General features: G+C 40.7%; 2 pseudogenes; both read right to left on the reverse strand.

Moving 5' to 3' along the window:
* The window catches only part of LOC139436379 (adenylyl cyclase-associated protein 2 pseudogene), a 28700-nt pseudogene extending 22870 nt beyond the window's left edge, over positions 1-5830 (reverse strand).
* Positions 5831-20637: 14807 nt separating this feature from the next.
* LOC105745322 (large ribosomal subunit protein uL23-like) lies at positions 20638-21106 on the reverse strand (annotated as a pseudogene).
* Between the last annotated feature and the right edge of the window lie 2923 nt (positions 21107-24029).

The raw sequence follows: 24029 nt of genomic DNA on the forward strand, positions 1-24029 counted from the left end.
GAGCCATCTAAGGGGGAAAAATCAAACAGGCAATGAGCAGAAAACAAGCAGACAACAAACACAAAACAACAAGCAAACAGATGAGGGAGCTATGGGGGTGGGGAGAATATGTTTGTTCTCAGAAAATATGCTCTGAAGTATTAAGGGTAAACAATTTCAATGTCTCCATATAACTCAAAAAAATCAGAAAAATATGCATACAGAAATAAATACATAGGGAAAGAAGGATCAACCAAATGGGACAAAGTGTAGAAAACTGGTGAATCTGGGTAAAAGAATAGGAGAGTTCCCTGGACTATTCTTGCAACTTGTAAGTTTGAAATTACAGCAAAATGCATAAACCAAACAAATAAAAAATATATAAAGGAAAGTTATGACACCAAGATTACATTTTCCAGTAACAACCACTTGGGCATAAAGAAAAATAAATTTGAGATATTATTTCCACTGAAAAATAATCAGTAAATATGGCTAAATATCAAAAGCAAACACAAAGTTAGTTTTTGCTATAGAATGTTAACTGGAATATGAGACCAAAATTTTGTTTCCTGACTCTGTAAAACTTCATTACTTCTCTCTTTTCATTTTTTGCTTTGCTTTCCAGGCTCTCATGACTAGAATTACCCAAACCATTGGTTCAAACTAGATAATTCTCCCGTAATGGTCTCAAAGTTAAAGAAGTATCTCTTTTCATTAACCTAAACAGAAGATAATCAAGTATTTGTCATAGTTAAATCACAAAATATACAACATGAAAAAATGCCTGTTCATCTGGGTTCCATCTTTCTTGTGTGACTTTGGGTATTATAGCCTAAATAACTTTAGAAAGAGTTCTCATCTCAAATTAGCAAGTAAATGATTTCTGGCTTAATTTATTGTAAGGAAATACTATATTTGTATTTTGAGAAAGGAAAAAAAAAGACGATTATATTCCTGTGTAGGCTGAATAGGAGGAGGATTGACTTAAATCCCTAATGTGAGTTGAACGTTTCCCAGTTGTAGAGACCTCTTTTGTGGAATTAAATGGGTTTTATGAGGTTTTTTTTACTACCCCACCCCCACCCCAACCCTGGGTTCTCCAATCTCAAATGATTTTTTTTTTTTTGGAAACTGCGATTACGGAGATTTTAAATAATGTGAAGCATCACAGCTGGCCCTGGTCTATTTCCAACACGTAATCACCTGTCGTGAGCACTAATTCCTGCCAATGATTAAACCCCTTTATTCACAGTAGGGTCTGACAGCTCTATTGTTTAAAATGTCACCCAGTAATAGAACAGGCATGGGCTTGTCTGTACTCCAACTAGTTTCTTTGCAAATTTTCTATGTCAGCTTCGGGTAAGCTGTTGTACTGCATAGTTGAAGAGTGATCACTTTTCCCGCAGCCTGATATTGTCGATAAAAGATTGACATGTGAGACCACAACTTAGTTTGATATAAACATGGGTTCAAACAAAGCCTTCTAGAAAACATGGGAAAGAGAATTTAGTGGGCTCCAGACTACAGGAATAGACAGAGCTGTTTTGGTTTCTTCTAAGGAAAAAATGCCAAAGCTTGAACATGGCAGTAATAACATTTTCCCTTGTTTTGGGAAAACATACTTATGGCTGATTCTGTACAAAATTTTCCACTAAAAATATATTGAGCAGTAATATTACTGATAATTAAGAGAATCTTTTCAAAATCTTTTTATTCTTTTTATAAAACCCAACTCTTACTACTAATTAAATATGCCCAATCTTATGAAACAGAAAAGAGTTATAGAGTCCACTTCAACTAAGAATGCAAATACCTTCTACAGGTGATCTTGGAAAATGAGAAACTACAAGTGCTTATTCTGTTTTTTTAACTGAAAATTTTGTGTGATCCTAAAGAGCCCCATTGAGAAAAATTGGCACAGCCCTAAAGTGGCCCAAATGGAGATGCCAGAAGGAATAAGGAAAGCTTTGTGTTAATGCTTAAGTTAAATTTTATCTCCCAACTCGGCTTATTCAAATTCATGCATGCTTTGCTAATATCTTTCACCTGCTACCGTTTGCATTTGTGGTTGCAACTAGATTACTCCAGTCCTTCATCAAATAGTAGGCTTGTTCTGGCAGAGACCATTTCCGTTGTCTAGTATTTGCCTAAAGTTTGATCACAGACCATAGCAAGTTACAGTGATTGTGCAGAGTTGTCTGAGAAGACTGCCATTCCAGATTCAGCTGGTCCACCAGCTGCAAAGAAAGGTAGTATCAGAACTCTCAGCCCTGACATTTCCATCCTGCCCACCCTGGGGCAGGGCTCTCCTGATTCTTGGCTCAAGGTCTTCACGTGTTGCATTTCCTCAATAAGCCCTAATCCACCCCATACATAAAGGAAAGACATTGTTCCTAAAGGATCGAAGAGCTTTAAAGTTCAGCCAAATATCACATACCCAACCAACAGGAGGTAGCAGATCCGTATTTTTAAGAATATTTTTCTGGTGTCCTCAGATCAACATCCTATTTGTCTGGAAGAAGAAATGTTTAAATGGAAAGGCTTTGGTAGCTCTACCAGGTAGACTCTGGAAAGAACTGACACTTTGGGGAAATGATTTGAAGAGTGGGGGTGGTTCTAAACAAGGTCTCAGAATTCTCCCTTGTGATCATACGATACAAGGCTGTTGACACATCTTACTTTTTACTCTGCAAAAGCACTAGATGAATGAGTGTAGAAAGAGCAATTACATGCACACATCATGTAGGGATTCTGTCCTCAAAAAATTTTCCCCTTTCCCTCCTCCTCCTGCTCTGACCCCAACCTGTTGCCAAAGGACAACTACAGTGAGGACAGATCAATTTCATTACTTGTGGAAACTAAGCAAGTATGTAGATAGCAGAAGAAATTGGTGCTTAGACTCTGCCAAGTTTCTAAAAATAACAACAGTAATAATTACCACTGCAACTGCTTGTTAAAATGTCTAAAACTCCTTCAAAAATAATAGTTAGGAATACCATTGAATCACTAATTATTTTTTAAAGCCACCTGTTAATTGCTATAAAACCTATACTCTGACATAGTTTGTTGTACTTATTCCTTCTGTTACAGATGTAACTCACTCTTACATAGTTTATTTCTGAAAAATGCTTAGAAATAAAATTTTGTAAATTGCATAACATTTAAGATATGCTGGGAGAACTTTCTATCTGAAAGGAAGCCATGCTAAATCCATGAGAAATTGGGGAAAGAGGGTTTAAGATTCTAAATGGGAACTAACTCTTTCAGCAGCTCAGTATATTTAATATTTTGTTCTTTAGAATTTTTTGAAGCTAGTTACATCTATACAGAATAATATAACCTTTTCAGGATGCATGTATATATTGAGTATGTATATAGTATAACCATTTATTAGAATCTCATAGTAAAGTACACCTGTTTAAATAGATTCCAAGTCAGGTCATGTTTCCCCATAAAAAGCAATCAAATATGCTTTATATATGGATATATAAAAACGTGATATGACTTGAAGCAGCATAAAAATCTTTAAGAATCTGGGCTCTGGAGTCAGTCAGAAATGTGTTAGATTCCCACCTCTTCCAGCAGCCTTGGGAGTTTACAGATTCTAAGACTCAGTTTCCTCAACTGCAAAATGGAGGATAATAATAGGCATATCTTCAAAGGCATGGAATTAAAAATACTTTGCCAAGAGTGAGTTAATCAAGACCTTAATGGTACCACATGAGTCAGTTCCTTGCTGAAATAATGCTGTGTAACAACTTCAAAATCTCAGAGCTTCACAAGAACAAAGGCTTACTTGTTCACATTATATGTCAGGAGCTGGTTGACAATAGCATTGTGGTTCAGTTGGTGTGCTGCAGGCAAGAGCCGAATGTGGGTCTGCTCTTCACGTCTTATTCTTGGAGCCAGGCCATAACATGGACCCCATTTTGGTACATATTATTCTCATGGCGGAGGGCAGAAGCTCAAGAGTAGTGGTGGAACTATGCAGCAGCTCCTGAAGAGTCTGCTCAAGCTGCAACCCCCTCCTTTTCTTCTCCCACTACTTTTGGTCAGAGTGGGATGCATGGCTATGCCCAAGGTCAGGGGGGCAGGGCTACATAACCTTCCACCTACCTGGGAAGCAGGCAAGCCACTTGGCAAAGGGTATGGATAAATATTTTATTCAAAGGAGGGAGTGAATAGTTACTATATAATTTACTACCCATACCCATACAATATAATTTACTACCCATACCAAACTGCTCAACGCAGTTTGGAAAAAGAGTAATTTGTTAAAAAAGATTGTATTAGGGAATCTCATATAATCAAAGAAAGGATGGACAACTAAATCATGGGCAGGACAGCTACATATCCAGAATTCAAGAACAGTGGGAAACACTTGATGCAGCCAGCACTCTGCATCTCTCACACACCTATGGGTGTTGGATTTATATTTTTCCCAAATAAGATTGGATTCTATCACATGGTAGAAAATATGGCAGCCTCTAGCTCCAAAGTCTCACTTGCTGTAACTTTCCCCAGCAAGGAAGGACTCCCTCTCTGTGATGGTTAGGTTCATGTATCAACTTGGACAGGTAATGGTGTCCAGGTGTTTGGTCAAGCAAGCACTGGCCTGACTGATACTGTGAGTTACATTTCATGGACTTAAATCATCAGTACATTGATTTCATCTATGGGTGATTACATCTTCAATCAACTGAGGAGATAGCCTTCAACAATGAGAGAAGTCTTGTCCCATCAATTGAAGGCTTTAAAAGGAGAAGTGGTGATTTCAACTATCAGAAGAGAATTTCCATCTCTGCTTCAGCCAGCCAGCTTCTCCTAGGGAATTCATCAGAACCCTTCATTGGAATTTCCAGCTTGCAGCCTGCCCTACAGAATTTAGACTTGTTCATACATAATCACAGGAGACAAATTTTATAAAAATCTCATAATATTTGCAGATATATCCAGTCAGTTCTGTTTCCCCAGAGAACCCTGACTAATACATTCTCTTTACCAGTTCTGGTTAGAAAATTCCTGGAGCATACTGATTGAATCAAATATCTGGCCTTTGGCCCAACCTGAATAAGACATTCAACTATTAGACCGAGCTAGGGCCATTTTCCACAGAAGTACATGATGGAGAGGGCTATAAAGGGACAGAATGAGAAGGGTTCACCTTACCAGGACATGCTGCACAGATATATTCTGAGATGGGACATTATTTCTAAACTGGTAATATTTTCTTTATACCTTTGTGTATTTAGTATAAGTCTATAGGGCAAATTTCAGTTGCACAAGATTAAATTTCCACATGCAATTCTGCATGAACTTTGGAGCCTGGTGTTGAAAAGTGGCATGGCATAATGAAAAGGATATCCGATGGGGGTCAGAAGATTTAGGACAGAGGGCTGTGTCAACACTAACTTGTATTGGACAAGTTGTTTAAACTTTGCTCACCTCAAACTTCCTCCAGAATTAAGTCCAAAGTAATTAGCAAGCCAATTATAATAAATCCCCCGAGACATTCTTGCATCAACAGTCTTTACACACTCATTTCCCCTCCCTTCTTCCTCCCCCATCTCACGTCCTTTATTCCAACCCCAACTGTACTTCTTAGCCTTGGCAATAAATATGTCCATCCCTCTTGCTGTTGGTTTCTCTAGATTTTTAGGCCTGACTTGATTCAAAAAAAGAGGTTTCAGCAGAAGCGTACATGGGGCTTTGCATCTGCAGAAGTCAGCTCAGGAGTCAGGTCTGTGCTGGCAGCTGGTCCTCCATCCCGCTTGCACAGCCTTGGCCCTGGCTGGGAGCCCTGCCTGAAAAGGATATTGTGTCGATCGCCAGCACCTTTCTGCTTCCGCATCCTACCTTGTGGTTGCAGCTTTTCTACACTCCTATATGCGTGCCTGAAGGCAGGTGGGGAAAGCGCAAGGAAGTTTCTAAAGTGAAAGTCAAACCCAAGTGGAGTGGTGGGTAAGGGTGCAGGCTCAGGGGAGCAGATGGAGCTCAAGTGGTTGAGCACCTGCTTCCCACGTACGAGGTCCTCGGTTCGATCCCCAGCACCTCCTAAAAACAAAAGAGAAAAAGAGTGAAGCGTCATAAGAAAATCTGGTTTCCAGTCGATGGGTTATCAGCTCTGTGAAGTGGCGCAGGGTGCTTCCCCTCTGGTTTTTCAATGTCCTCATCTGAGAAATGGGGGTGGATGTGGTACCATGTCAAAGAGCTTTTGTGATCGTTACACACGTTAACACGTTCAAAGTGTTTGAACAGCGCTGGGTACCTAGCAAATGCTTGGCGAAAGTTTAATTCTTAGTTTTTCTAGGCTAGTGTAGAGTGGAAACAAGCATGCATATGTTTATAGTAGATGCATATGTATGCATACATGTATACACACACAGAGACATACCTACAAGGAAAGATTCAGTCTCTGGCAAAGGAGCAAGGCCCCTCTGAGATGACCTTGTGCTTCATTACTGCAGTATTTCCTGGTCATGCAGCTCCTTACTGGGGCAGGCGGCACCTAAGGGATGTCCCTGGTAGGCGTGGACAGATGGCTGCTCTGCTGACGGTACAGATGGCTTCTCTACAGTCCTCCTGTGGGGAAATTCTTGGTTAACCTTGAAGTGAGCACAGCAACGCCACTCTCTTGGCAGCCCCCAGATCTGAGAACTTGCGGAAGACTGCAGAACCACTGGTGGGGGTGGGGAGGCTGCCAGGGGAGCGCGCCTGCACTCCTCATCCTCAGATAAACTGGCTTCTTGCCTCCCCATAATTCTCAAAGTGTCTACCATCTGTTTGACCCCTCTGAAACAGTTTTGAAATGTGAACATTGTGAACTAAGATATGGAAACAGAGGGGAAAGAAGGAGAGATTTCTGAGGTTTTTAACATCGATTGAATGTTTTAAATCCCTGACGACATTTCATGATTTAGATAAAACTCTATTTCGTTGACATTGTTTAAGGCAAAAAAGAGAGTAACTTTTCAAAGGAGAAGACTTCATGTTAAAATAATTCATGAGGCAATCCATCTTCATGTTACCAGTAGCTCATTCTTAGATTATTTACATACTTTGTGTTTTAAATATAGAGATAGAAAAAGAGCCACAAATAAGCCTGAATTCAGAGGGTGGTAATGTAGCATAATGGTAAAGAGAATAGACTTCAGCATAAATTAGAAATAGTTTTTTTTAAAAAAATGGATCTGCTATATATTTTTTTAATTTATTTTTGCTTAATTTGACACACAGCAGTTTTTTTTTTTTTCTGGCTCCAATTATTTTTTTAAAACATTGGAAATGTTCAGACATACCCAAAATAAAATGATACAATAAATGCCTGTGTTCCATACTAGTAAGCACCTCTTAAAACACAGGGACTTTTAAAAAAATTCAGTCACAAAGTCACTATCATCCCTTTAAAAAGCAACAATTCCTTGCTGTCATTTAATATGGATTCCATAGTTACATTTCCTCAGAAGTCTCAAAAATATCTTTTCACAGTTGGGTTGTTTAAATCACAATTGAATCAGAGAACACACAGTGCATTTGGTCATATCTTGTGAATCAAATCTCTTTTTATTTTTAGTTTACATACAGTAAAAGCACCTTTTTGTTGTACAGTTCCATGAGTTTTGACAAACAAATAGATTCATGTAACCACCACTGTAATCAAGATAGAGAATAGTTCCATACAAAAATAATTCCCTCTTGCTGCCTCATTGTAGTGAAACCCTCTTTCCAATCCTTCCTTGCAGCTACTGAGCTATTCTCCATCCCTTTAATTTTGCCTTTTCCAAAATGTCATTTAAAAGGAATTCTACATTGCATAGGCTTTTGAGTCTAGCTTCTTTCACTAATCATAATGCATCTGAGATTCCTATGTAGTGTTTTATGTATCAGTAGTCTGTTCCTTTTTAGTCTTTGGTAGTATCTATCATATGGTTGTACCTCAATTTGTTTATCCATTAACCAATTGAAGCACATTTGGGTTGTGTATTATTCTGCCAAAGGGATGCCGTGCAAAGCTCCAAAAATCGGTTGGCTTTTATAAAGGGTATTTATTTGGAGTAAAAGCCTACAGTAACAATACCCTAAAGAGTACGACTCAAGGTTGCTTTCTCACCACAGTCAGCTGCAAGGGTGGAAGTAGGGGGTTGCTGCTCTCTGCCTGCTCTCTCCTCCTGCGCTTCCTCTTCCTCTTAAGGCTCCGTGGGCCCACCTCCTCCCAGGCTCAGCTACAGGCTGGCCAAGGTGCGTCTCTCAGGGCTTCCAATATCAGTCTCTGCCACTGGGCTCATTTCTTTCCACGCCTTCTCAGCTGCTCAGCTGCTCTGTTCTCATCACAAGGTCAGCTGCAAACTAACAGGCAAATGGCTCGTCTCTCCCCAGGGCCCCAGGATCGAACATGACAGAGCTCTCTCTCTTCCCATGTGTCTTCTTGAGTGAGTGTCCGTTTATATTGGCCCACCAAGGGGGCAAAGACTCAACCTGAATCATGCCTGACTGACATGGTCAAATTAAAGCCCTAATCTTACAGGTAAATTAATCAAGGACACCGCCACTGAATCTAATGCAATCAAAGGGTATCACACCCAGAGGAATAGGTTAATTTACAAACGTAATCTTTCTCTTTTTCAGATTCATAAATAATCTCAAACTGTCACAGGTTGTTTATAGTTATGAATAAAGCTGCTATAACCCTTCACATGTGGGTTGTGGTAGGCTAATTTATGTACCTTGACTTTGACATGTTCTTAATCTTAGTACAACCCTTGGACCTTCTGAAGATGTTCTTTTTTGTTAAGGTGTAGTGGATTGAACTGGGGTGGAGGCTTATAACAAGACAGCTACACAGAGAAGCAGGAAACCAGCAGGAACCCAGAAGGAAAGGAGAGGACCTGACAGTGTGCTGGGAAAGCCGAAGAACGCCAGGGACTGCCAGCAGCCAGCACCAGAATGCTACGATTTTCAGGTAAAAAGCAAGACTTCTAGCCTGCAAACCATGAGATAAAAAATTCACGTTATTTAAGCCAAAGCCAGTTTGTGGGATTTGCAATAGCAGCTCAGGCAAACCTAAAACACAGGTTTGTATGTAAACAGTTTCATTTCTTGGGTCAATACCTAATAGTAGGATTGCTGGCTCATTTTGTAAATGTATGTTTAATATTATAAGAAACAACCAAACTGTTTACCAAATATGCCATTTTTTCATTTCTATTGGAGATATGTGAGTGTTCCAGTTACTTTGCATTTTATGTTGTTACCATTTCTTATTTTAGCTATTCTGCTAGGAGTGTAGTGAAATTTCACTGTGGTTTTAGTTTACATATTATTGATCATTAAATTAGGTTGAAGATAATTTTATGTGTCTATTTCCCTACTGTGACAGTTTGAAGCTTTTTTTGGATCCCAGAAATAAAATTAAAACTATCTCTTCCTCTGGGCATGAGGTCCTTTGATTGATTACTTCACTGAGGAAACACCCAGAGTAGGTCTTGGTCCTCTTGCCGGAGTCCTTTATAAATGTGAGAAACATGCAGAGACACATAGAAAAACGTGACAGAAACAGAGAAACCCTGAAAGGCTGAGAGAGAAGGACCCAGATGCCAGAGGCTGGAGTCGGCAGAACAAAGAGACATGGAAAGAGACCCCCCAAGAGGCTGAAAGAGATATGGCTCAGAGGAGAGTGGAGAGACAAGTCATGTGTCTGATTGCCCACAGCTGAGCTCAAGGAGGAAGCAAGCCTAGAGTAGAAAGTAGCATCCCAGGCCAGAATGCTGCCATTGTGTCTTGCCACGTGGTAGGAGTCTATATGGTAGGTAGGCACTCAACTGCTTGAGTCACATCTGCTTGCCCCAGTTTCACTTTTAAGCTTGGATGTCCAATTGTTTGATACCATTTGTTGAAAAGACTATACTTATGAAATACACCACCTTTTGAGTAGTTGTACTTATTACATGAGTATGACTAGTAGTTATCAACTTAAGCACTTTTGCTAAAAATCATTATATGAATTGTTGAGAATACGATAAACAAAGACAATTTTTTGCTAATTGAGAAACCTAAGTGCTTATTTTTCTTTTTTTATTAAGGTATATTTGTCAAATTTAAGTGTGTAGATCAAATTTGGTAATTTTATATAGTTGTGTAAGCACCATCAAAATCAAGTTCTAGAACCAAGAACTCACAACTGAAATGCACCTTAACTTTTTATTGTCTATTTACAATTAACAATGTGCTACTTCATGTAATAACTGTTATCTGTAATACAGTTGCATACTTTATAAACCCTACAAGATTATATTTTTGTTTATTTGGTTCAATTTTAATAAATAAATTGGAAGGAAGGGGAGGAATAGTGTTTTGCATCACTCAGATATTTCCAATGCTCTTTTTTTTTCTGAGTATCCGAGTGTCCATCTGATGTCATTATCCTCCAATGAGCAAAATATCTTTTAGCTTTCTTTTTATCTTAAAGTGTCTTTATTTGACCTCATTCCTTTTAATACTGCATATGTGGGATATAGGTTAAGTAGACACCTTGAGCCTTGCCTTGTTTTTTCAATCCTTCTTAATGATGTAACTGAAATGACATTGTGTTTTGCTTGTGTTTTTTTTTTTCTCTCTATACGGGAAGCCCTTTCTCCTCTCCCTTCCCCCTTCTTTGAATGGCAATTTTACCCTCTTACTTTGACAGACAATTTTATCCTCTTACTTTAACATGCATTCAGATATCACCTCTCTGTGAAGTCTTCTTCATTATCTTGAGAAAAGTTTGCCACGTTACCCTTTGTGCTAGTCTTCCTGTTTCTACAACATATTTTAAATCTCAAATAAGAAAAGACCAAACCATAAGGCAAGTGGTGAGGGTGTCTTAAGTAAGAGCTTATCTTATCTGAAATTTTACTTTCACTTTCAGCAAGCAACTATGTTTTTCTTTTGTTTATTGATCCAATTATATGACTCCCCACACTGATGCATTTTTCATGTGAATTCTCATGTTGTCACTACAAGGTCTTTGATTACAAATCTGTTGCATTCTTTTATCTTTCCTGTAATTACAAGTGTAGTCCTATCTCTTCCCTTACTTTAGTTAGCTGGTGCTAGATAATAGCACCAGCTATTGGTTCTTCACCCAGGACAATCTCAATAACAGAATTTCCAGTGGAATTGGAAAGTCTTCAGGAGAATTTCACAACACTGCCATATTATCCCTGAAGCAACATCTGGTATCTGGCCCCAGGCACAGAGGCTCCCAAGTAGGTCTGATAGAGTCTAAATTTACTCCTGCTCTGGGCAATTGCCATCATTCTTAAAGAATATTTTCACTAGGTATAGAATTCTGGATTGAACTGTTTTTCTTTCAGTATTTTCAAAAGTCATTCCATTCTCTTCTGCCCTTCATTGTTTCCAAGGAGAAGTTGGCTGTTTAATCATCGTTTTCCTATATGAACTATATAATATGCGCCCTAGCTTTGGCTTCTTTGTGTTCAGTGTGGTTGTTATTTTCATAGCATTGTTAATCTGAAAATATCTTTCATGAAATGGAAGAATGTTCAGCAATTACTTCTCAACTTTTTCTGTCCCCTTCTCTCTTCTGGTATTCCAGTAAAATGTATGTTTGAATGTTTATATAACCTAACAGGACATTGAGGCTCTGTTCATTTTTTAAAAGTATTTTTTCCTATATATTCTTTTCCTTGGATACTTTCTATTGCTCTTCTTTGAGTTTGCTTTGTTCACATAACTCTGTCATGCCTATTTGGCTATTACTCTAGCCACTGAATTTTCCCATCATAAATTGTAATTTTCAGTTATATAATTTATATTTCCTTCTTATTTTATTGTTTCTGTTTCTCTCCTGAGAGTTTCCATTTCTCTGCTGATATTTCACTGAGATCATGTTTTGTTTTACTTTGTTGACTATTGTTATACTAGCTACTTTAAAGTCCTTCTTTTTAGTTTCAACATCTGGTTCATCTCAAGGTCAGAATCAATTGATAGTCTTTTCTCTTGAGAATATGTGCCATTTTCTTGGATCTTGGTATGTTCAAAATTTTCGAATATATCTTAGACATTTTGTTGGCTAAGTTAACAGATCCTGCATACTGTTATTTTTCTCTGATAAGTGTTGCTGCCTTTGTTTTAGCAAGTAATTTTCTTGTCTGGTTTTGAACAAAAACTCTATTTCATGGATGGCAGTTCAGTTCCAGGTCACATCTTTGTCTTTAGCTGAGCTTCTTTGAGTCTCTTCCATGTATTCATGGTTCTAGGGACAGAGATGTAGGTGTACAAAAACTGAGGATCGCCTCACTGCCTCATTCCCTTCTGGGATTCCTTCTCTCTCTTCAGCATTCATAGTTTTCTGATTTCTCAGTACTGAAAGACATATTTTGTTCATAGGTGCCCCTGTCACTCTTGTGCGAGCCATGCAGACTTCAGTTAGCTTCAGGCTAAAAGATATGGAGGTGGAAATTTATTCGTAGAGGTCCACGTGTCTCTCCTTCAAGCAAGTGTGCCTTCCCAATCAGAGTCGGCTGCTTCTCTTCACTCTCCGGTATTACCAGGTGGGGGTCTTTTTATTATGCACATTTTTCAGAAATGTTTTCACAGGGGAGAGGAATCATAGAGGAAGATCTTGGCGGTGGACTTGGCCCAGTGGTTAGGGTGTCCATCTACCACACAGGAGGTCCACAGTTCAAACTCCGGGCCCCCTTGACCCGTGTGGATCTGGCCCACAAGCAGTTCTGATGCGCGCAAGGAGTGCTGTGCCATGCAGGGGTGTCCCCCGTGTAGGGGAGCCCCACGCGCAAGGAGTGCACCCCGTAAGGAGAGCCGCCCAGCATGAAAGAAAGTGCAGCCTACCCAGGAATGGTGCTGCCCACACGGAGAGCTGACACAACAAGATGATGCAACCAAAAGAAACACAGATTCCCATGCTGCTGACAACAACAGAAGTGGACAAAGACGACGCAACAAATAGACACAGAGAACAGACAACTGGGGTGGGGGGGAAGGGGAGAGAAATAAATAAATAAATCTTAAAAAAAAAAGGAAGATCTTATCTATCAAATTCATAGGAGGAATTTTTTTTAAATAAATCTGTACACAGATGAAAAGTTCTATTGGAGGTAATTAAAAAAAACTTTTATAATCGAAATGGAATGGAAGCAAGGAGTTTAAAAAGCTATCTTATTCACTTGCTGAAATACATCCAAAAAGAAACCAAATCAATCAATAAATGCTTGGGAGGTGAAATCTCATCCCTGCTTATACCTTAAAATGGAAGTAAAAGAGAATAATACAAAAAAAAGCAAAGATTTTTTGAGTGCTCACATTTAATCATCAGAAGAGCATGATGATTTAGGTACTATTTTCATCCCTGTTTTATAGCTAAGGAAATTGAGGTGTAAAAAGGTAAATAATTTGACCAAGGTCACATTGTGAAGGAGACTGGACATTTAAAGGAATCCAAAAATAGTTGGTGCTTGTATCCTCTAGGCTTAGTTGGAAAAGACAACCAATGGCCCATCACAGTACCAAATCTAAGAGGCACATGTGGTGGTTTAAAGCTGTATGTAACCCAGAAAAACTTGTTCTTAAATTTAATCCATTCCTATGGGTGTGAACCCATTGTAAGTAGGACATTTTGATGAGAGTACTTCAGTTAAGGTGTGGCCCAACTCAATCAAATTGGGTCTTAATCCTATTGTTGGAGTCCTTTATAAGTCGAATGAAATTCAGATACAGAAAAAGAAAGGTGAAATTCAATAGAAGGTGGGAAAGAAGGGGGAGGAGAGAGGCTGCCATATGCATTGCCATGTGACAGAGGAGCCAGCCAAGGATTAAGGATCGCTGGCAGCCAGCCCCAGAATGCCACAGTCTTCAGGAAGAAAGCTTCACCTTGGTGATGCCTTGATTTGGACTTTCTCTTAGCCTCAAAACCGTGCGCTAATGAACTCCCATTGTTCAACCCAACCCATTTCATAGTATTTGTTTGAGAAGCCTAGGACACTAAAACAGCAGAGCACAAGGAGAAAATTAGAGATGGCATATGGAGGTACCTGATGCAGGCTCAGAGCATCATCCAGTTTTGCAGGGAGCAAAGAACATCATCCAGGGTCCCCTCAACTCACTCAGGAGAGAGGTGCAGATGTCTCGGGAAGAGCCTGGGTTGGATAGGAGGCTGAGAGTGAAGGGACCTCACCAGCTGGGGCAATACAGGAAGATGGGCAGTGGCAAGCACCAGCACAATGCTTAAACTGAGAGAAGGGTCAGCCACACCTCGGTGGACACCAGCGCAGGAAGTCAAGGGGATTGTCCCACGTAGGGCAAGGAGCTGTGTACGGCAACAGCTTCCGGCTGAACTGATAGGAATACTTCAGGCCAAGAGTTACGACTTGGACAAGTCTTTCTTGGAAAGTAATGAGCATTTATTTAAGGGGCTTACATGGGGTCCTCATCCTCATCCTGGCGGCAGGAAGAGAGGCAGCATTTTCCTACCTCAGTCATCCACAATTACCACCAGACGAGAGGGCTCTTTCTGGGGCTCTGGGGTCTTTTACTGGGCGTGTTGACGTGCAGCTGAGGGGAGCTGCCTGCTAAAGAATGCAGTGTTGCTCAAAAACCAAAGACTTGACAATAATTATCAAGGCGGGCGGGGGATGCATGTGACTTTTACCGGAAACAGATCCTAAAGAAGCAGTTGTTTTCAACAGAGCAGAAGTTCTACATTGGTGGAGAGGTTTATTGATATAAGGGTGATCAGGCAGTTTGAAAAAACAGGTACCCAGGCTTCCAGAAAAACAGGTTAAATGTTCTAGTACAAGATCTGTTGATCAGTCATGGGTTACAGGGGCTTGCTGTTTGTCTCCTTACTCTTTGGAGTGAGGGAAAGAGCTGGAAGGGTTGGGGGGGCGGGGGGGATGCAAAGCCATCTATGCCACAGATGTCATCAAGGAGCAAAGGCCTTGAGCCAGGAAACCTTGAAAGAGGAGAGGCAGCTCTGAAGGGAGTTTGAGCTCTGACTTGACTGAAGCTTATTGAAAGATGTGAAGGCAAGAGATCTCATGATTTGTGCAAATTCAAGTAAACTGCTATCACTAGAATCTTCAGGGTAATGAGGAAATTAGAGATGATGGTAGAAGTCAGCAAGAGGTGTGTCACAAAGATAATATGTGCTCAGTTCTGCATAAATTAAATGAATTTCCATAATCGCCCATAAAATACAACAGGATTATTATGAAACTAGAAGAGCTGTTTTTCAAAGTTAATAATGAAAAATATCAGGCAAGAAAATCTGGAAATTTATGAAAAAAAGAGTAATAAGGGACCACTTGTTATGATATGTTATTAACTATTATATTTTAAAGATGTGATCTTAGTGCATTGACAGATCATTCAAGGAAACAGAACTGAAGGTTCAGAAATAGACTCAAATACATATGGGAATTCAGTATCTGACAAAGGTAGCACTGGTGTTTGAGCATTCCAGTGGCCATGTGGAAAATAATAATAATAGAGTTGGACCCATTCCCTACAATTTGTGCCAAAATAAATTCCAGAATTTCAGATGATAAAAGTTCTGTCATAAATGAAAGCATTCAAGTTCTAGAAGTCATGAGTTTTTTTTTGAAAAGGTAATCTCAGAATGGAGGCTCTTTCTCAATATAACACAAAGCTCAGATGCCGAAACACTTGATAAATTTGATGACATAAAAATATTCCTCTTTGAGTAAACTTCCATAAGCAAAGTTGAGACAAATGATAAACTAAAAAAAAAAAAAAAAATCCCCTCATATCACAAAGGGTAGGTTCTTTAACACATAAAGAGAAAGACGACCATGTAATTGATAATGGGCAAAAGACAAAATGCACTAGTTCTCAGAAGAGTAAATATAAATACTGTTAAACATAAGAAAACTTGCTTGACTTCACTTATAATAAGAAAAGTACATATTAGCACTACCAAGACACACCAGTTTTCACTTCTCAGGTGACAAAAGTCCAAGAGCAGGAGCCACCTGTGCTCTCAGGGGTGGAAGGAAACATGCATGTCCTTCCCGGCGGTTGTGATCTGAGCCAATCTCGAAGGGAGTGCTCACCCTTGCACATTAAAATCCCCTGGGAACCTTTGAAAATTCCCAGTGCTGAAGCAATGATGTCAGAATCTTTGGGATGGGACCCAGGCATCAGTATTTCCAGCCCTGTGGGTGATTCCAATGTAGAGTCAAGATTGAGAATCACTGCTCTGAGGAATTTAAGGATTTATCCTGCAGCCATACTCACCTAGGTATAAAAAGCTATCAGAAAGAGAATCGTCTTTGAAACACTGTTCGCAGAAGCAAAGGATAGGCAACAAGGTCAATATCCATCCACGAGGGACTGGCTAGATGATTCGTGTGTTTCCGTGCAATGGAATGCTAAGCAGACAGCAGTTCTGTACATGCTGACAAGGAGCAATTGCCTCAATATTAGTATTTTAAGTGAAATAGGTGAGGTGTAAAAAGTGTGTCTAGAATATCACCGTTTGGGTGAAAATAAAGAATATCTACACATCAGCTCGTGTATGTACAGAAGAACTCTGAAAGGTGGAGGAGACTGCTAACAGGGATTTTCTGGGGCGGAGGCACTGTGTGGCCAGGGAACAGGCGTGGCAGGGAGGCTTCGTTTTCACTATGTAAGCTTTTGTTCCTTTTGGCTTTTGAGGCATGTACACTGTGTGAACTATTTTTTAAAAATATATATTTATATTAAAGAGCAGATGTGGACCCAATCACCAAGGCAGATAGTTTGTCCTGCACAGGCTTTTTAAGTTTTCTGAAGCAGCTATCTATCCTTGAAACTCAATAGCTATACATAAAAATCCAGATTTTTAAATTTTCCTTCAAAACTCAGAAAACCTAGTAGCATCAGGTCTATGTTGCCACAGAAAATCCACCTGATATCTCTCCCAGAGAGGGAAAGATGCTCCCTCTGGCGAAAGCACCTTCTACATCAAGTCTTCTCCAAGCAGGAATTCTCTTTTGTTCATTTTAATCTCTTAGGAAAGCATCCAGGACATAGTAAGTACTCAGTAATGTTTCCTTTAGAACAGAGCCAAAATTTCCATGTTAGGTACAAACTGTGGTCTACTGGCACAAAAGAAGAAAATGGGTGAGGGCTGGCTGATGCAATAACATCTTTCTCATTCTATCCTGAAATGACTGCTACTCATAGGCAACGACATATGCACTGTATTAAGAGAAAGTCCACTTAGTCTTAATTTTGCAGAAGCTAACAAATATAGAAAAATACAAAGACACGTGAAGAGTAGAAATGAATATTTTAAGATCAATGTTTCTGGAAAAATGGACATCTTTTTCAGAAAGACTTTGTTTATTTAAGGATACATTACAGAGAAACTAATTTGTACTCTGGTCAGTGTGTGCTTAGGAGTTAATACATTCATTTATCTCTCACTAGAAAAAAAAATTGCCCATCATCTAGTATGCAATTCAGAGGAGAATCGAAATTGGCCCAGGAACTAATTACAGCTTACAAAGGAAAAAAATCTGTTATTTTGATGAATATGTGTTTTCTAGCATTTCTGCTATTTCCGTTGGTAACTGCAGAAACAAGTTTTAGTGGGGACAATTGTTATGGTTCTGTATGTATTTCTAATCTCTGTTATGAATGAGGCAGTGTTCCTGGCAAATATTTTGAGATCTGTCTGGCAAGAGGGAATGATGAAAACTCCAGGAAGATAAGCTTTTGTTGTTTTAGTGCCTCTCCTATTTTTATCTATTAAAGAAAAAATATATATGATGGGCATTATGGGACTCACAAAATTGCATTTATGCTTTTGGTTTTGAATGAACAGAAATCTATTTAGTACAAAATATCTATTTGAAGGAAAGGAACACACAAAAAAAGCCAGAAAAATCATGTAATTGAGATCTGTTGGCTACAGGTTAGAATCAATTTAGAAAGTTGAGCCTACAACCAGCTGTTTCATTTTGAAAGGCATTAGGGGCATTTTCTGGCAGACTGCATTTTGAAATTTTAAAAAAATCCTATTCCAAGCTATTATGGAGTCCTGGAATTTACTGTTGTTCAGATGTTAGGATGAGGAACTCAATGGGTCCAAGGAATGTGAAAACAGAAGAATTAATACATAAAAGAAACATTCATTTTAAAATAGCGTGAAAGTGCCAGTATTTTTATAGATTTATAAACCTGAATTTCCAAATAAATTTCACAAGGTGTTCTATAATGAGTTTAAAATCCTGCTTGCTGGGGGCGTGCATTTCGAATCTGAAACACATTTTCCCACTCAACTAATGTAATTAATGAGTTCAGGGGAGCCCCAAACCCACAATTCCTCAAAATACTCAGAATATTGCCTATTTTAAATGAAACTAAAAAACAAGAGAAAACAAAAAACTGAATTTATATTTGAAATAGATTAATATTTATTATAAATGCTGATTCTTAGAAAATGCTGGCTCTTGAAGAAACCAGTCAGAGGTAGTGAAACATATTTTTAAGAAAATTAGGAAGGTCTCTTTAGTCAGTGCCAGGGGCTTCAAGGTTATTTTTTCCCCTAATTGTATCTAGATTTCCTGTCCCTTGACTTAGGTGGATTCACAACTGCCATTCTTAACGTTTATCAACAGTAGAGGGGCCTTGAGCGGGAGAGAATATCTACGTTTTTGTAAATAAAGTAAAAACCTTCAGTGAAACAGCTTGAGTTGATGAGACAAAACTGGAAGCACTGAATGGGCACACTCAAGAGAAAAGAAAGGAGGTGGCCCTCTGAAGAGGGAGTTGTTTTTCTGCAGAGCAAAGACAGTATTATTTGCTAGTACTTCATGAAACGATGACCCCACTGGTGTTTCTTAGCCTCTCTCACCAGGGCTTAACCCAGAGCCCAACATGTAGTGGAACCAATGAGTGCATGATCTAATGAATGGGCAAGGGCATAGTGAGCCCCAGGAGTCTGGGTGTCACTAGACACATGCACGCCTACCTTCCCAGAGTGTGGGGCTGGAAGCTTGTGCCCTGGAGCCAGGTGGCGCAGCCCCACGCCCTGGCTGTCAGGCCTTGTGGGATCTCAGGGACTTCTGTCTGGGCCTCCTCTGTGCTACAGCTTCCTCCTCTGTAAAACGAGGTCAGAGGAGGACTACCTCGTGTGACTTCACGGAAGGTACACAAGCTACTATAAGCAAGGTCCCTTCAATACCGCCTGGCCCTTCACAAGTTCTCAGTCATCCTATCAACCATTTATTCATTCAAAACTTATCTCCTGAAGGCCTACCAGGGTTGGGACACTGCTCTAGACTTAGGCCTCCAACCTCAGCCTGGCAAAGTCTCCTCAGCCACGAGCAGTTATGGCTCCTACGGAATGTACATTTCTGGTGGGTGTGAGCTTCCCACAGCTTGGCTTGTAAGAAATACCAAATCTTTCTTTTTACTAAACAGAAATATATCAAATCCAAATACTCATTTATCAAGGTACCAAGAAATCAAATCTTGTATGTTTCCCAACCTACCAGAATCCAAGGGGCTAAGATGGAGCCTGCAGAAGTGGGGCTGGGGCCCATGGCCCAAGCAACAGGGTTCGTCAGAAGGCCGGGTACTCCAACACCATAGGAGCCTGTGGCCCAGAGGTCCCTCGGTGAGGATGCTTGGCAAGAACCCCAAGACCTCAGGCTCACCCCTTTCCCTCTTTGGGGAGATGACATTGCATGTTGGGAGGCTAAGGAGCCAGCCAAGCTACAAGGCAGGAGAATGGCATTCCAGGCAGGGCCTGAGAAGAGGGTGTACACCCAGAAGAAACTTGGGGCTCCCAGAAAGTGCAGAGCGGCTAGAAATCTGTATGTAACTTTTGTGTTGATGTGTCACACAATCAGGTTTGACCCCCTTCCAAAACTCCCAACTCCAGTGATTTGTCCCAATCCCCTGAATCCCCCAACCCAAGCAGCCCTGGCTCCCGGCAGAGGGAACCGGAAGCACAAGACCCTAAAGCAAAAACGAGATGAGATGGGAGAACTGGACTCCCATGCTCAGGGGTGGCGGAAGGAGAGTGAGTGCAGGCCAGTGGCTTGAAAAGTCTCTGAACACATGCAAGATCACACAAGGACGTCACTGAGAGGTTCCAAGCAGGGTTTCGATGGACTCCATACCCATCCTTGGGAATGTGCTTGTGGCTTTAGCCTCGGTGCTTTCCCCAGTTTTGTCTCTCTGAATGCTTCCAAGGGGTTTGCCAAGCTTTATCCTTGTACCTGAAGGTGAGATAGAACAGCTAAGAAAGGTCAGACCCAAAGGACCCAGCAAGAACTGATCTCTGACCCATCTGGGGCTACAAAAGAATGACTGAGTCAATCATGGTTAATATTTGTATTTTCTTCCCATCATTTGCATATAATCTAATTTTCTTTTTCTTTTTACATAGCCTTGGTAGTAGGCAATAAACTAGGGTCTTGTTTGGCAAGAAAGGCTTTCCCACAGCCATTTTGCAGAGGAGCAACTTGAGAATGAGTGGTTACTCACCTGCTCAGGGAGAATAAGTGGGGGGGTCGCCCGGCGCCCTCTGGATAACAGTTGATCATGAACCTGACAACAGGGATCTAACTGAATTTTTTTTAAGGTTGAAAAACTTTTTCTTAGAATTAACCAGCCAGACTCAGTTTAGATAATCCCAGTTTTGTTGGCAACATCCAAAACATCATAGTCAGGAGTTAGTTGAACATTTGCCACCTTCTCTCCATCAGGCCGTATCAGATGTTGACCTTGGCCACATCAGTGTCCCAGAGCTTTTTCACAGCCTGTTTCATCTGGTGCTTGTTGGCCTTGACATCCACAATGAACACAAGTGTGTTGTTGTCTTCAGTCTTCCACATGGCTTACCCAGTGGGCAGGGGAACTTGCTGATGCCAGAGTGGTCAGGCTGGTTTCTCCTGGGGGAGCTCTTCCAAGGATATTTGGGCTGAATTCTGAGATGCAGTGTCTTGGGCTGCTGGGAGGTGGGTGATGTGCGGATCTTCTCTACTTTGTGGCTGTGGACATCTTTTAGCACTGCCTTCCTGGCTTTCAAAGCCTTGGCTTTGGCTTTGGTTTTGGGAGGGGCAGGGGCTTCCTTCTTTGCTTTCAGCGCCATCTTCGTGAGAAAGCCCTCGTTGATTTTTTTTTCATTGTAGGCAGAGCATCTGCACCTGGATCTCAGCTTCCACGGCCCTTGTTCTCCCACAGCTGGTCTCCTGAAACCCACTTGTAAACATAGTCTCTCCTTGGGTCTCCAAGACCAATCCTGCCTAAGGCAGGAACATCTGGGACTTTTCTGTTTGACCACCCCCAGCTTTGCCCTGCATCACCTTGTGGTCAGCCCAGGGTCTGCCTCATTCTTGAGTCCCAGTCACCCCCAGGACTAGGTTCTCCTGACTATGCTTTTGTTAGTCGTCTCCCAAAAGTCCTCGATGGCATTGCTACTACCTCCCCATGAACCTGCCATGACTCTTACCACCTGACCCACTCTCTTCTGACGCCTTTCCTCCCCCACTCATTACTGCACACTTTTTCACCTCAGATATTTTTCTGCTCACTGTTCCCTGGACTTAGTATTATCTCATTTTTTTTCAGCATGGCTTGAGCACCTACTATGTGTGGGCATGTGTTAGTTGTGAGGCTTCAGCAACAAACAAGTCTGAGCCCTTGCCTTGATGGGGCTTACAATCTTCAGGGAAGAGCGACCTCAGACACACAATGACGAATATGACAATCCTCGCAAAATGGGGACCATGGGTACTAAGAGAGCCTGATCTGGTCTGGGCATGGTCAGTCCAAGCCTCCTGAGAAACTTTTGGATAATATTGTGGACACTGTCATTTGCACACCAATTGGAATCTCTATACCTGCAGCTTGATCAGTTTTTCCAACTTCTATCCTCCTTCTGGTCTTGTCTGAGGCCCAGACCTATATCAGATTCCACCGATCATCAAGGTATAACACAAATAATATCTTATAAATACATTCCATATTTGTAGTGTGCCATTTGTTTAAACTGGAAAAAAAAAGAACTTTTTTTTCAGGTTTTACCATTAATTCAAACCTTAAAAACTCATGCCCTTTATCATATACCATCCACTAGACATGAGCATCATATAAATGTGTCACCTAGCAGCAAACTGGCATGCAACAAAGCTTACCCAAGCATAAAAGGACAGGTTCAGGAATATATTACTGGTCGACAGTTAATTCCATTTTTAAAATGTGGCTTGCCCATATGAGCTGTGTTTCAGCATGAGTCCATTCCTGCGCTTCAAGGGGCACTTTAAAAATTACCAAATCTCCCTCTCCCCACAGAGCTCTCCATAACCTGGCTCCTCTGTAGCTTAGACAAATCCGTAGAACCGTGCTGATCATAGAAAGACATGGTGAGGGAAAGCATCTCTGCAAATTCCCACATGCTTCTGCCAGGGGAACAGGGAGTCACTCGTGGGGTAGGTCTGGGTAGGTATAGGAAGAAGGCAGATGAAAAAAAAAAAAAAGAATCTGCTTCTATGACAGTTCAAAACCATAGTTTTGGCTTTCAGCCAATGACAAGAGCAAGTCTGATTACATTGCATATTTTAGGATTCTCTTTCTATTCCACTGAAAATGAGGAGTCAAAAGCTTCTCTTTGTCATAAAAAAAATCAATTTCTTAGCTGCCATTTCTGCTTAGCAAAAGGTTTTTCTGTCATATCCTTTAAAATGCCATTTGTTAGTGTGATTACGGAATGAGTTCCAATCTATGTTTAATCCCATAAAATATCATCTTTTGCTTTTAGAGGGTATAAGAAAGCATACGAATGAGCATATTAATCACAGCTACTATTTCCAGGGCCTGAGTGAAAAGAAGTATTTCTGTCTGCATATGTGACTGGGCATACAAGTCTAGAAATATTCCCAATAACCAAAATTATCACTTTTGCTGCAACAAAAATGTAACTAAAAGAATAAATTACATTACCACAAACCCCATCCAGGTTACCTTTCTCGATTAAATAGGTGCTCTTTGAATGGGGGCTACAGAATGTATTTTGCTAACCATGACCCTTAGGCTATGATTGAACCAGCCAAAATGTTTAGCCACATTACTTGGCTCTGCCTCAGAATTAATTCAGAAAGTCCCAAATGCATCCAGTGGGCTCCCTAGAGCCTCAAACCTTATGAAATTGCTCCTTATTCACTTAAGTAAAATCTGGTGCCATTAGTGCCTTCGCTGAAAATGGGCACTCCTTATTCATAGCACGCTGTCTATTACACACATGGTTGCCAAATATTGTGCAGTGATAAATATAACAATTTAAAAGCTGCTGTACACCTTTTCAGGGCACTGGGTCCTTGAAGGGTATTTTAAAGCCAATGGAGAGGAAGTCTCAGGAAGGATAAACTAGTCGGCATGATACCTCAAACACACATTAAACAGGATGAGGTGGTCTCAGACTTCTTGTCCACTCTCTCTCCTCCCCTGAAGTAGGACACATTCTTCCCATCACCCGTGAAAAGGATGCTCAGAGCAACACAGAGTTTCCAGAGTAAAGAGCGATTCAACTATTAATTCCGGATTACAATCATGAAAACAAAGGACTTTTTAGTCAATTGAAGAAACAGTGGATACAACTAAAATGTATTTCCCATCAGTCAAGATAATAGAGAAGCACTGATTGCCTCTATCTGGCATTGAAGGAATAAGACACCTGTTACCACCTCCAGGGGAGGGGTCTCACCCGGTGGTGGGGAGCAGGAGCCCACCTACCATCAAAAACACCTGCGCCCCAGCCCACTCCCCGCTTTGCAGGTGTTGAGGTCACCAGCAAAAGCCCGACTCACCCAGGCCCTGGGTGGAGCAACGTTTACGCACGTAAAGAAGAGACCGAGCAAAACCAGTTTCACTAGTGGCATCAGTTCCCATGACCACAGGGTCTCAATCCACGGCCACGCAGGCTTGAACTACGCCTGCCCTTCTTTTGAGCCACAAAATAAAGGACCCTGCTCCCTCCCCACCTGACACAGCAGCAGGGGTGGGCCAGGTGCCATAAA

The sequence above is a fragment of the Dasypus novemcinctus genome, chromosome 14 (genome assembly GCF_030445035.2).
Source record: "Dasypus novemcinctus isolate mDasNov1 chromosome 14, mDasNov1.1.hap2, whole genome shotgun sequence".
NCBI classification, from domain to species: domain Eukaryota; kingdom Metazoa; phylum Chordata; class Mammalia; order Cingulata; family Dasypodidae; genus Dasypus; species Dasypus novemcinctus.